General features: G+C 46.9%; 1 protein-coding gene across 1 annotated transcript in view; it reads right to left on the bottom strand.

Moving 5' to 3' along the window:
* Nucleotides 1–13,703, bottom strand: part of LOC306798267 (gallinacin-9) — a gene marked incomplete at its 3' end in the record, with an annotated part of 229,457 nt that overhangs the window by 17,357 nt on the left and 198,397 nt on the right. The window lies entirely within an intron of this gene.

Genomic DNA, 13,703 nt, shown 5'->3' with positions numbered 1-13,703 from the left:
GGAAGGGAAGGAAGGAGGAGGAAGGAGGAAGGAAGGAAGGAGGAAGGAAGGAAGGAAGGAAGGAAGGAAGGAAGGAAGGAAGGAAGGAGGAAGGAAGGAAGGAAGGAAGGAAAGGAAGGAAGGAGGAAGGAAGGAAGGAAGGAAGGAAGGAGGAAGGAAGGGAAGGAAGGAAGGAAGGAAGGAAGGAAGGAAGAAGGAAGGAAGGAAGGAAGGAAGGAAGGAAGGAAGGAAGGAAGGAAGGAAGGGAAGGAAGGAAGGAAGGAAGGAAGGAAGGAAGGAAGGAAGAGAAGGAAGGAAGGAAGGAAGGAGGAAGGAAAGGAAGGAAGGAAAGGAAGGAAGAAGGAAGGAAGGAAGGAAGGAAGGAAGGAAGGAAGGAAGGAAGGAAAGGAAGGAAGGAGGAAGGAAGGAAGGAAGGAAGGAGGAAGGAAGGAAGGAAGGAGGAAGGAAGGAAGGAAGGAAGGAAGGAAGGAAGGATAGGAAGGAAGGAAGGAAGGAAGGAAGGAAGGAAGGAAGGAAGGAAGGAGGAAGGAAGGAAGGAAGGAAGGAAGGAAGGAAGGAAGGAAGGAAGGAAGGAAGGAAGGAAGGAAGGAAGGAAGGAAGGAAGAAGGAAGGAAGGAAGGAAGGAAGGAAGGAAGGAAGGAAGGAAGGAAGGAAGGAAGGAAGGAAGGAAGGAGCCAAGCTGTTGGAGCAAAGGATCAAATCCCATTTGCAGACAGTTCCTGTTCTTAAATAAGGGGCAAAATCCCAGGGAAAAATCCAGGCAAAGAAAAGAAATTTGGTTGATTTTCCATGCTCAAAAATCTAAGAGCTGTATTATTTCTCTATCAACTTTGGGAGATGAGGAATGATGTGCTGAGCAGTACCATCTGCTCCAGCCTCATCTTGCTATTTTCTTTCTTGGGAAAAATTCCCATCATGGCTTTTTCACAGCAAATAGAAGGCATAAAAAGTGTCTAACACACAGAAGGATGGGTACCTAAAATGAGCTCTGGCTTGTATTCATTTAGACATTTATTCATTTTAAAAATCTACTTTTGATTACATCTCACTGCCAGCATTGGTGTCTGCTCACAAGGGTGGTCGCTGTGCTTTTTCCAGGTTTTCTTGGAATTTGTTCTGATATTTACCCAGTTCCTAAGATAGCAACCTGAAAATCACTCATGAGTTCATCCTGGGTCTACACCTGGCAAAACAACTGAAACATAGAAAAAAAAAATCAGAGTTTACAAGAAATTAATTATGAATTAACTTCTGGAATTTTATGACAAAGAAGTTTGATGATTTTAGGCTTGAGGATTGCAACAGAGATAGAGATAAGAAATTGCTTTGAGCCTTTTTTATTGTTGTTTTCCCCTGAGAAAAAAATCCAAGGAAATATTTCTCTCTTGAAGATTATTAGCTGATAATCCATCCCATACAGTTTTATGGGCTGATTTTAAAGATATCATTGTACAAGCTGAAAGCCCTTCTGCCTCCTGATGCAGAGAAAGATAAATATCAACCACATGCTGTCAACAAAATGTACATTGGGAAATAAATTAGCCAGTGTCACAATCTATTGGGTTATTTTTCCCAAAATCAATTACCCCCGTGTACTTCTGTTATGTATTTCCCACTTGCTCCATTTTCTGAAGCTCCCTGCTGTTGGTGTGGCTTTTAAATACCTGAAAAAAAATGCCAAAACCTCACTCTTTGGGTTTTTTTCAATATCATTGCTGAAGATGATTATAAAAATTCATCCCCACATGGAAAACTGGAGCACCCCATGGGCAATCCCAGCCCTGGCACCCCCATCCTGCTCCACACTAAGGCAGGACTGAGATGTGGGTGTAAACAGGGAAGGGATGAGAGCACCAGGGACAGGCTCGGCCAGAGAAAATGAGAGACACAACTCTGTTAGAATCACAGAATCACTGAATTATTTAGGTGAGTAAAGAGCTCCAAGATCACTGAGTCCAGCCTGTGACTGATCCCCACCTTGTCACCAGCCCAGAGCTCTGAGTGCCACATCCAGTCATTCCATGGACATCTCCAGGGATGGAAACTCCACCACCTCCCTGGGCAGCCCCTTCCAACTCCTGACCACCCTTTCCATGAATTCTTCTTGGTATCTAAATGTCAATAGGTTCCTCCATCACTTCTCCAGCAGCCACTTCATTGATTGATTCAACTACTGAGGGAATAAAGAGGCTAAAGATCTTTTTTTGGCAAAACAGGACCTACAAGTTGCCCAGAGAGGGTGTGGAATCTCCCTCACTGGAGATACTCCAGAGCTGTCTGGACACAATCCTGTGTAATATCTTCTAGGAAGAGTGTGTTTCAGGAGGGAGGTTGGGCCAAATGACCTCCAATGGTGCCTTCCATCCTTACCCATTCTGTTTTTCTGTGATCTTTATCATTAGGAAAATCCAGCAGATCAAAAACAACTTTTCCTTGGTCACTTGAAGGGAGATGTGTCCTTGTTCTCTACTTGGACACTAAGACTTGAGCCAAATAGGTGGAGAGACATGAAAACAAAATTTCAGCTTCCAAAACAGTCATGGGATTATTCTAGAAGAAAGCCTGGTGACACAAGAGTGACACTTATACAGACAGAAAATAAAACCAAACCAACCTTGCTGCCTGACAAAACATAGTTCGAGTTTCTAGAGAAAAACATTTCCACCAGACACAAAAAGTTCAGAGTTTAACCCAATCTGTCACTGTGTGAAGGTGTCACAGCTCCAGGTTTCACATCCTCCTCTGGTCAAGCTACTTCTATGTCAATATTCAGAATAAACCTCTTTGTGTAACAGGCCTCCATAGGGCTGGTCACAATTCCCTGAGAACTGGATTTTCACTGAAAATGAAGTTATATAGAAAAGAGCATTTGTTACAGGAATTTACAGCAATATGGAATATTTAAACCTTTCTCCCTCACATTTCCCCATTTGATACAGCCTCAAAGATTTCCTTTTTTATGCAAGATAGAGTATTTTAACAGGAAATGTTCAGAGAGAACTCAAGATTATGAAATAATCTTGGTTATTGAGTAGCTTTCCTTGAATAGGAGACATCAAATTCTACTCTCTGTTAAGTGTCCCTTTGATTAAACCTCATCATCAGGCTTGTCATAGAATCATCAAATGGTTTGGTTTGTAAGGGAATCTTGAAGATCCTCTCATTCCAACCCCCCTGTCATGGTCAGGGACACCTTCCCTATATTGGGACTCAAATCTCTCCTGCTTTAAAAAAAGAAAGGTTTTCAGAAATCTTAAGAGTTTGGCCCTTTGAAAAGTGAGAATAGTTATAAATTCAGCATTTTTTGTGCAGTGTAAAACTGTTCCCTTTGCCTGTAGTGAAAATACTTCTGATGAGAAATCTACAAGAATAATGCTCCCTACCAGATATCCTTTCAAGAGAGTGCCAGTTGTGCCAACAACAACATCTTGAAAATTGTATTATTTGGGTCTTTTTCATTAGTGGAAGATTTGCAAAAGGAAATACCTGCATGTTTTTTCATTCTGAGGAGTCAAGGGGACAGAAAATCACATTATGGAGAGAAGGCCAAAGTCAAGGACATTTAACTTAATGATCTTGGAGATCTTTTCCAACCTCTGTGACATTGAAAGCAGAGAGGCAGCGACACCTTGAGGAAATCCCTGCTCACTCAACCCTTTGGTGGCACTCCAGGAGTTATGGGATAAGGGATCTTAGGTTCTTGTCTTTCTTGTTGATCCATTTTCTTATCTCAGTATGCCTCCTGTTTATGTATTTTTAAATTCGCCTTGAAAGAGCTCTTAAAGGAGTTCAACTGCTTTTTATGAATTATAACTCATAAGAGGTCATTCCTACATTCAAGCCTTTTTTTCCAGTCCTCAATCCTCTCTGTCCATCTCACCATGGGGAATCAAGAAAGGGCTAAGCAGAAAGGTAAATATCCTGATGGCTCAGTTTAGGCTCCCCACAGACAGGTGTTTCAACAGAATCAACAAAAAAACTTCTCACTGAGAAGCAAGTTCAGTGAGAGTCATCAAGGTGGTGGAGGAATTGGGTATGAGGGGTGTGAGGAGAGATGGGGAGAAATTGGAATTATCCAATCTGAGGAAGGACATACAAAGGGATCTTATCACCCCTAACAGGTCCTTGCCCTTCCAAAGGGATTTTGGGACCACAAGAATAGATACCCAGACATGGAGCCACATCTGGGGTGCCCACTATTCCTGTCAGCTTTGCAAACACAGAATAAAGGGCAGGTGCAGTTATACCATGAAGAAATACAGCTTTGAAGACACTTTGAACACTCATCCAGCAAGGAAAGACCACTCTGCCACAGCTCATCCACTGTGCCTCAGCAGGGATTTGGGGTAGAGAGCTGCAGAGTGGGAGGGCAAAAGGAAATGTCTGGGAGATGCACACCTCACATGCCCAGGGAGGGACATCCTGACCCCGGTGTGATTTGAACACACAACCTTCTGATCTGGAGTCAGACGCGCTGCCATTGCGCCACGAGGTCAGGGATGGGGGGCTCTCTGTCCAAATATCACCCTGGAATTTGGGACATTCTTGGAGGGAATGGGAATTTTGTTTTACCTGGCAGGAGTGGCATCATCTTTGCCTGCTTTGCCTTGCTAAAGAGAGGGCTCTAAATGAGATACTTCAAATGAAGAAGGCCAAAAATGTAAAGCCTCTCCCAGGAGAAAACAGACTCCTGGATGTGGTGGCTCCAGAGGGACAGGAGAAATGGAGTCCCAGCATCTCCTTGGGGACAGAGACCCCATTCACCTGGAAGATTCATGGATATCCGACCCATGATTCACAGTTCCCAGGTCATAACCAAAGTGAAGGACAAGCAGGGAGGTGTGGTGGGTGCATGATGCTCTTTGCCTCATGAGGAAGCTGAAGGGAGTGAAGGCTTTCTCTGAAAAGTGAAAAAAGCTTCACAATTGCAGGCTCAGACACTCCTGGTAGACCTGGACTTAATCTCCATGTGATATTTCCCTGGAAGACCAGGATGGGTTGGTACAGCCAGTCTAAGGGACTCCTGGAGTGCTTAAGGACAATGATTCACTGTAAGATGATGGAAAAAGAGAGAGGTTCCTGATGAACACCATAAGGAGTTTTTTCAAGAAAAGAGTGAAAAAGAAGAGTCTGGTCAATCCCACCTCAGAGGCCAGGTGGAGATTATGAAAGGAATATTCCTGAAATGAAGGAACAATGTGAGGATGACTGGAGACAGGGACCATGGACTTCCCAAGAGCAGAACACTCTGGGATGATACAATTTCTTCCTCAGTGGCCAAATGGACACTGAGGAACATCATTTATCTTTGGTTTCACCTCTGGCAAGTCCACACATGTCCCTGCAGCAGGACACGCACACAGAGCAGCTGAGCTCAATCCAAAGGCAAAGCAAAGGGCCAGGAACAGGCATGGAGGGAATTGGGGTCAGCGCTTGGTGCTCCAGGGGACCCTTCACTGCTGGATGCTCAACTGGGGGTGGTTTGGTGTCCCTGCTGGCAGCAGAGGCTGTTCCCCAGCAGGAAGGGCACGGCCAGCCTGGCAGGGACATGGGGGTGCCAAGGGGACGGGGCCAGTGGCGCAATGGACAACGCGCCTGACTACGGATCAGGAGATTGCAGGTTCGACTCCTGCCTGGCTCAACACTTTTAACCCAGGCACATTCCTCCTGCTCCCTTTGTCAGCACCTTCCTTCTCCTGCCCATCATCCCTCCTGCCTCAAGCTCCTCATGTTCTGTCCCTCACTCCAAATGGGCAGGGCTGGGGCCCACACCAGAGCCAGCAGGGCACCACAGCAAATCCCACAGCGGGATGCAGACACCTCCAAACTGCTGTTCCAGGACAGAGCCAGCACTCCCAGAGTGTCCTGGAACCTGGATTCCAGCCCCCTGCAATGCTCACACTGGTCCTGCTGCCCGTTGTCAGTGCCTTGCCCAGTTCTGCTCTGGAAGCAGTGCCCTGCTCACAGCTGTGATGTCACAAACTGATGTTCCTGTGATGGTGATGTTGGAAAGATGGGAAAAACACCTGGAAGGTTAAGAACTCAGGAAGACAGCTGTGTTTTGTCACCTCCACCACCAGCTTCAGGGTGATCCAGGCAGGACTTAAACCTGCAGTCTCCTGATCCATAGTCAGGTGTGTTCATAGGCCATTGAGCAGCTGGCCCCAGCCTCTGATGCCATCTGCTGTCCTCACATCAGGACCACTTGGATTTATTGGTGGTTAAAGGAAGTGGCAGGATCTCCTCTTGCTCCCTCCTGCCCCTTCCATGTCAGCCTTGCCTTTCTCATCTGTGGTTCTACCAACAGGAGATGTCTGTACTGAGCTCCAGGCTCAGCTCAGCTGCTCTGGAGGGTTGAAGGACATCTTGCCTTCCTCATGGGATGTGTACTTAAATTTCCAAGCAGACACAGAACTCTCTGGAGCTGTGGTGCCCAGTGGACGGGAAAGCTTAGCCCAAGGCCACTTCCACTTGCTTCAGCTTGGTGACAGAGGGGTGGGCAGGTGAGCTGGAGCAAAATCTTGCTTGATGGCCAATTGGTCTGGGCTACTCTGCACATGGACACCTTGGACCTTCCTGGCCCAAGCCACAGACACAGTGAAAGTACAAAACAGTGATGACAGGACACAGGATGGGTGTGCAAATGTGGGATAAAGCAAGAAAGGAATGTAGAAACAGGAATTTTGCATAAAATAACAGTGATTTGTGTTGGAAATTACATGTGGTGGTCTCTGGTCCAGAATTCTGCTTAATTTATGACATGTAGATCAGTATTGCATGTTCATACTCTGAATATCTCCAAGGATGTAGAGGACACAGCCTCTCTGGGCTCCTCTCTTAGTGATTTACCATCTCACAGATTTTTTTTTTTTGCCAGTGTATCCAGTCAGAGCCTGTCCTAATGTGAGGGAAGTTTTGCTGTGCAGGAAGCTCACTGTCTTGGGTTGCAATACAGGATGTGACCAACATTATGTATTCTGTCCCCATCTGTTAAACCAGGTGGGGCAGTGATCCTTGTCTCTGTGGGAGATATTCCCTGCTAATGGGCCAGCAGTTAAAACCAAGTGGAGCAATCATCTTTATCTTCCCACAGCCCATCCTCCCTCCAGGAGATATCTCCTGTTCATGGCCACTGAGTCCCAGTGCATGGCTGATAAAATTCCATCATCCCACTGGGAGATGCTCCAGCCAGGGCAGGAGGCAAGCCTTTCCTACCCAGACAAAAACTGAGATTTGGAACACCAGAGCAGCCTTTCCACTGGATTCCAGAGGAAAACTGGACCTTCCCACATCATCCCTGGACCTTCAGAGGAAACTCCAGGAGCACTGCTCCAGCTGAACCACATCTGCCACTGCAGGAGGATGCAGCCACCATGGAATGGGACTGCTGCCACCACCCTGACTGACTGACGGGTGTCAGCTTGGATTCTGACTCTGGCAGTGTTTTGGATTTGTTTTTTGTTGTGATTAATTTCTATTTTAATTTTTTTCCCAGTGAAGAACTGTTATTGCTATTTTCATATTTTTGCCTGAGAACCCCTTAATTTCAAAATGATAATAATTTGTAGGGAGGGGGTTTACATTTTACATTTCAAGAGAGGCTCCTGCCTTTCTTAGCAAACACCTCTCTTTCAAACCAGGACACCCACCAAGAAGGTACAACAACAGAGAGAGGCAGGGCATGGTGCAGAAAGATGTCCCCTGTCACCATCAATATGACAGCCAGGCTGTGGGCAGGAAAATGGCGAGCCAGGCAGGAGTTGAACCTGCAATCTCCTGATCCGTAGTCAGGCGCGTTGTCCATTGCGCCACTGGCCCCTCCTGGAGCTCTGGGGTTTCTCATCAATGGATGGACTTTGTGACAGAATTAATTACATACATAAAAAATAGATTGGAGGACATCCCTGGCAAGCAGGTGATTTAATGCATGCTCAGAGCACAACACTTGTTGACATCAGGTTATAGTCAAACTCTAGATAACTCCAAGGATGGAATCTCCATATCTTCTCTGGGGGTTTGTCCTGCTCCCATCTCTGTCACATACTGAACTGGGCAAGGCACTGACAAAGGGCAGCAGGACCACTGTGAGCATTGCAGAGGGCTGGGAACCAGGTTCCAGGACACTCTGGGAGTGCTGGCTCTGTCCTGGAACAGCAGTTTGGAGGTGCCTGCATCCCGCTGTGGGATTTGCTGTGGTGTGGGCCCCAGCCCTGCCCATTTGGAGTGAGGGACAGAACATGAGGAGCTTGAGGCAGGAGGGATGATGGGCAGGAGAAGGAAGGTGCTGACAAAGGGAGCAGGAGGAATGTGCCTGGGTTAAAAGTGTTGAGCCAGGCAGGAGTCGAACCTGCAATCTCCTGATCCGTAGTCAGGCGCGTTGTCCATTGCGCCACTGGCCCCGTCCCCTCGGCACCCCCATGTCCCTGCCAGGCTGGCCGTGCCCTTCCTGCTGGGGAACAGCCTCTGCTGCCAGCAGGGACACCAAACCACCCCCAGTTGAGCATCCAGCAGTGAAGGGTCCCCTGGAGCACCAAGCGCTGACCCCAATTCCCTCCGTGCCTGTTCCTGGCCCTTTGCTTTGCCTTTGGATTGAGCTCAGCTGCTCTGTGTGCGTGTCCTGCTGCAGGGACATGTGTGGGAGACCTTGCCAGAGGTGAAACCGAAGATGAATGATGTTCCTCAGTGTCCATTTGGCCACTGAGAAGAAATTGTATCATCCCAGAGTGTTCTGCTCTTGGGAAGTCCATGGTCCCTGTCTCCAGTCATCCTCACATTGTTCCTTCATTTCAGGAACATTCCTTTCATAATCTCCACCTGGCCTCTGAGGTGGGGACCAGACTCTTCTTTTTTACTCTGTGTGTGTGTCTTGCTGCAGGGGCACATCTGGGAGACCTTGCCAGATGTAAAACCAAAGTCAAGATAAATGATGTTCCTCAGTGTCCACTTCCAAAGAAATCATCTCTTCAAAGAAATCTATTATTTTGGTCAAGGGTGGTCTGCCTTTGGTAAATCCTTGGCCTTCTACTCACTTTCACATCTTTCCTCCTTTTGGGCATGATTTTCTGAAGGATTGTTTCCATAGTGTTCAGGCAGACTTGGGGCTGTGATTGCTCAGAGCTTTCCAGATGGTCTTTCTTAATATCAAAAAAATCTTGTTCATATTGTTAATCAGAAACTTGTCCCTTTTTTCCATCATCCTACACAGAATAACTGCTTTTGATTCCCCTCCAGATATCCCCTGGGCTGACCATACCCTCCCATGTTATCCTGCCAGGCAAGTATGTCTAGGTCTTCCAGAAGTGACTGAGCCTGCAGTTAAAATTTTCCTGCATTTTCCTGTGGAAGACATTACCTTTTTCTTGAAGTAAATTATGGCAGACATCCATCTTGTTGGAACCCTGAAGCCTGGGAGTTTTGAGTTTTCTGTGTTTTCTGACACTGGCCCCCAAAGGAGCACTGCTTTTGACTTGAGGCCTTGGAGAAGGCTTCAAATTTGAGTGATGGAGTTAAAATCACTGGTGTGTAGTTAGAAGTGTGTAATTCCACATGGTAAAGGGTTTTGAATTTGGGGGTTTAGAATATAGTAATAGGTATGGATCAAGATAGACGTTCTTGGGTGCTGTCTCTTTATTCCTTCTTGTTCCTTCCTCTTCATGATTTCAGGTAGCAGCTTTTTGGTTGGATAGAAGGTCCCAAAGTGCAGGTTACAGGTGTTCAGTTATTGGGTCAAAAGTATAAATAATATAGATGTTAGCTTCTAATCGGATAGTTAGGCATTAAAAGAGCTTGTAACTAGCTATATTCACCTCCATTTTCTTGCTTTTGGATTGATAATTAGAAGTGCTGAAGAACCCTCTGTACTTTAGATAAGATTTAATAAACAACCAAGGCTGAAGTTTGAACAAGAAATCTGTCTCTCAAGCACTCAATCATGACTCTGAGTGAAGACAGAATAAAAAAACTGACCACTGACACCACCACAACACAACCTCCCTGCTTTCATCCTGACCCATAATTTCCATCCAGCACAGCTCCTGCTCAAAGGAGAGCTCTGGGCATCATGTTCCCTGTATCCTGAGATCTGTTCCCCATATCCCACACCCTGAGCCCTCCCCTCCCTCAGACCAGCCCCCCAGAAAAGCAGAGGGGTGCCCCAGAGTGACCCCGGTGTGATTTGAACACACAACCTTCTGATCTGGAGTCAGACGCGCTGCCCTTGCGCCACGAGGTCGGGGTGGAGGGGTCCCGGGGCCAGGGCTGGCTCCTGGGAATGTCCTGCCATGGGGACACCCTGGGGTGCCCCAGGAGCAGGGCTGTGCCACGGAGGGGCAGGGCAGGCTGCAGGATGGGGGTCAGTGAGGGCAGGAGCCAGGCTCAGGGGAGGATGGTGGCTCAGGGGGGGACACAGGACAGCCCAGGGTGGGTTTTGGCTGAGGAGCCAGGAATGGTTTTGGTAGAGAACATCCATGGGCTCAGGCCAGTCACAGGTCCTGATGTCCTGCCCCAGCCACAACCCTGTGCTGGCTGGGAGTGGCACCTGGACATCCTGCAAAGGAAAGGAGAATGTCCCACCAGTGCAGCTCCAGCTGCCCAATCCTTTCCTCATGAGTGCTTCGGGCAAGGCTGATGTAGACAATATATCAGTGAGGAGGTGAAGCCTACTCACCCCTCTCCAGTTCCATTCCCAGCTTCATTCCCACCCCATGGAGATGTGCTGGAGACAGTGCTGGGCACCTGGGTGTCTGGAGAGGGGCACTACAGGCCAGCAGTGCAATGGGCAAAGCACCAGGGAGCTCCTCCCTGGCTCAACCTGATCTGGTGAGAGCACAGCTCTCAGTTTTACTATAGTTACAGAGATTTTTAAAGCTACAGAAATATTATAAAATTATATGAAGCTAGAAAACATTAACTTTATAGTTAAATATTTGCTATGAATATAAGCTACTCCCTCCAAATACTCGATTCTTCTGCAAAATGTGATGCCTGAAGCCAAATCCCATCCCTGCTCTCCAAACATATTAACAATCACCACACATTTAACCTGTGAATTAACAGTGCTGAGGATGGAGCAAAGAGGCAATTCCTCTTGCTTCTACCTTTCCACCCAAGCAAATCCAACACCACGAGCTCCCTTCCTCCTCCAGCACCTTTTCCCACAAGAGGGAGCCAGGAACCAGCTCATGGGCTCCATCAGCTGTGAATCAGGCTGGAGATTAATTTTGTTCAGTGAATGATCCTCCATCCCAAGGCCAAACTAGATATTCAGCTTATTTCCTTCCAGGAAATACAGGTTTTTTTTCCTCCACCTCCCAAAGATTTGCCTATTAAATCCCAATGGTTGCTATTAGATTTTTCCCCCACATTTTTCCCTGCTGACCACCCCCACTGGCACTTCTCCTCATCCATCCCACTCTGTCACTTGCTCCTTATACTGTTGCAAATAAAGTCAGGTTTTCAGCCAGTTCCAGGACCACTTCACCCCAACTGCAGCCAAATCCTGCTGATTTGCATTGCCATAACACAAATTTGGCTAAATGCTTTATGAAAGCAGATGTTTCCCATAAATTCAGCTTCCCAGCTTCCCTTCTGAATTATTTTCAGAGCTGTCACATGACTGAAAACTTCAAAATGAAAGAGAAGTCTTCCCTTCTCATAAAACTCTTATACTGAAATGGATGTGAATCCCAGGCCAGATCAGCAAAACCCTCCAGGGATGGGGATTTCACCATTGCCCTGGGCAACTGTGCCAGGGCTGGACAGAGTTTTCTGTGAAGAAAACATTCCCAAATCCAATTTAAACCTCCCATGGTGCAATTTGAGGTGATTCCTCTTGCTCTGCCACTTGTTACTTGGCAGAAGGTCCTGACCCACCCCTGGCTGTCCCCTCCTGTCAGGGAGTTGTGCAGAGCCACAAGGTCCCCCTGAGCCTCCTTTTCTCCAGGATGAGCCCCTTTCCAGCTCCCTCAGCAGTTTCTCACAAGAGATCCTTAGGCAAGGGGCAGAACTTCCACTCTGTGTAATATTTTCTTTTGTGATCTGTATAAAACATGTATTGGACCTGGAATAACATGGGAAGTAACCTGGGAAAGGAGTGGAACAAAAAAGAGCAAACAAAGTGCAAAGACATCAAGGCAGACTGAAATGGTGCTTGAACTTCAAGGAGTTGGGGGTTTTGGGATAATTTCTGATCCTAATTTGAAGGGGACTGTGACTGTGTAAGCACTTGTGGTCTGACACTGAGGACATTCTGGAAATGATAGAGAAGGATTTTGAATGTGAAATTACTGACCAGTCACTTCTCTTCCACCAGACTGTTAACACACTTGAGGTTTTGAATCTGTACTTCACCTCCCATGGAAATAAAATTTTAAAAGGCAAACATTTCCAGTCCATCACCACAGAACAGGACCATGTTTTTGAGTTTTAAAAAATAATTGTTGAGAAAGCTGAGTGTCTGCTCCAGTCTGACAGAGGAGAGATCCTGTCTGAGTGCTGAGATGAAAACCTCAGCAAGGATGCCCTTGGATTCAGTGGGAGCCTGAGCCAGCTGAAGGGTTCTTGTAGCAGCCTTTGTTCCATCCCTGTCCCTGGGCACAAACACCTCCCCTTGGCACCTGCACATTTGCAATGGAAAACAAATAAAGGAAGCAGGGAGGCAGAGAGGACAATGCACATGACTGAGGGGGAGGTTTGTATCGCTGGGATCAAGGCTGCTGGGTCACAGCAACATCAATAAATATCTTGTATAAAAAGAGGCTGAAATGAGTAACTGAGAGAGAGCCTGAGCTCTCAGCTGCCACTTCCATGTGTCTGTTGATGTAATTCAAACTCTGTACAGACAAATGCTGAGAAAAACTCATGAATCTCACTTGTCATAAGCTCTTTGTGCACCTGCAAAGTTGAAGGTGTTGCTGGTGACACTGAAAACTGATAATCTGGACTCCGTGTATCATAGAAAGATGAAATGGCAGAAGGGTTTGGGATTAAAGAGATCTGAAAAATCATCTAATTCCAATCCCCTGCTATGGACAGCAACACCTACAACTAGACCAGATTTTTTTTTTCTTCACAGTACATTTCACAGAAAAAAAAATACAACTATTTTTTAAATTTGTGTATGGATTTATCATTATCTTTTATTTCTTTGTCTTGGGTACAACTGTTGCACCACAGGACATGAAGCAGGGTCAGATATTTTGTGCTGTCCAGATAAGCTGTGGCTGCCCCTGGATCCCAAGGCCAGGTTGGACAGGGCTTGGAACCTCCTGGGATAGTGAAAGGTGTCCCTGCCCATGGCTGGGGGTTGAAAAAGATGTCTCTAATGTCCTTTCCAAGCCAAACTATTCTATGATTCCATGATGATCCTATGATATTCTAGCTGCCTCCTCTCCCACCAAACAATGGCTAATTTCCTCCAGGCAATCCATTACCAAGCACACTGATATTTCAAGTGAATGATGCTCTCTGGGTGGATCCACATTGACCAGGGGCCCTCCCAGCAGCCTTGCCAGTGGTCAGCAGGGAGGCACAGCTCTTTGTCCCCTCGTTTTTGTGCCCCTGAGCCATTGTTCAGGTTCAGCTGTGTGCAGAGGTCAGGCTGTACCTGCTGCCTTCCCCTGCCAAGGTTCCCTGGACAGCCACAGCTGCCCTATAAATTCCAGAGGGTTCCCTCCTCCCCTCAAAGGTTCTGCCATCGTGGCCCT

Source organism: Erithacus rubecula, assembly GCF_903797595.1.
Source record: "Erithacus rubecula genome assembly, chromosome: 2".
Taxonomy (NCBI): Eukaryota; Metazoa; Chordata; class Aves; order Passeriformes; family Muscicapidae; genus Erithacus; species Erithacus rubecula.
Note: the sequence above shows the minus strand (reverse complement) of the source record. Positions and strands in the feature narration are given on the sequence as shown.